Source organism: Arachis duranensis, chromosome 4 (assembly GCF_000817695.3).
Source record: "Arachis duranensis cultivar V14167 chromosome 4, aradu.V14167.gnm2.J7QH, whole genome shotgun sequence".
NCBI lineage: Eukaryota > Viridiplantae > Streptophyta > Magnoliopsida > Fabales > Fabaceae > Arachis > Arachis duranensis.
This window is the reverse complement of record NC_029775.3, coordinates 66,384,523-66,385,061: the sequence shown is the minus strand read 5'-3', so window position 1 is coordinate 66,385,061 and position 539 is coordinate 66,384,523.

The window sequence follows — 539 nt, the reverse complement described above, 5'->3', positions numbered from 1 at the left end:
CTTTAGACCTGCTAGTAGGGCCTCGTATTCGGCTTGGTTGTTCGAAGCCTGGAACTTGAATTTTAGGGATAGTTCTATCCGCATTCCTTGGTCGCTTTCGAGTATAACCTCGGCTCCGCTTCCAGTTTTGTTTGAGGACCCGTCGACATACAGGTTCCATGAGAGTGGGGTTCCAGGGGTCTCAGTGTATTCTGCGATGAAGTCGGCTAGATACTGAGATTTTATGGCAGTCCAGGTTTCATAGTGGAGGTCGAACTCGGACAGCTCCACCGCCCATTGTAGTATTCGTCCTGCCAGGTCTGTTTTTTGGAGGATGTGTCTCATGGGTTGGTTTGTCCGGACTTTGATGGTGTGGGCTTGAAAGTAGGGACGGAGCCTCCGAGCTGTGAACACTAGGGCGTAGGCGAATTTTTCTATCTTCTGATAGTTTAATTCGTCCCCTTGTAGTGCCTTGCTTACAAAGTATATGGGGTGTTGTCCTTGGTCATTTTCTCGTATTAATGCTGAAGCGACTGCTCGATGTCCAACCGAGAGGTATA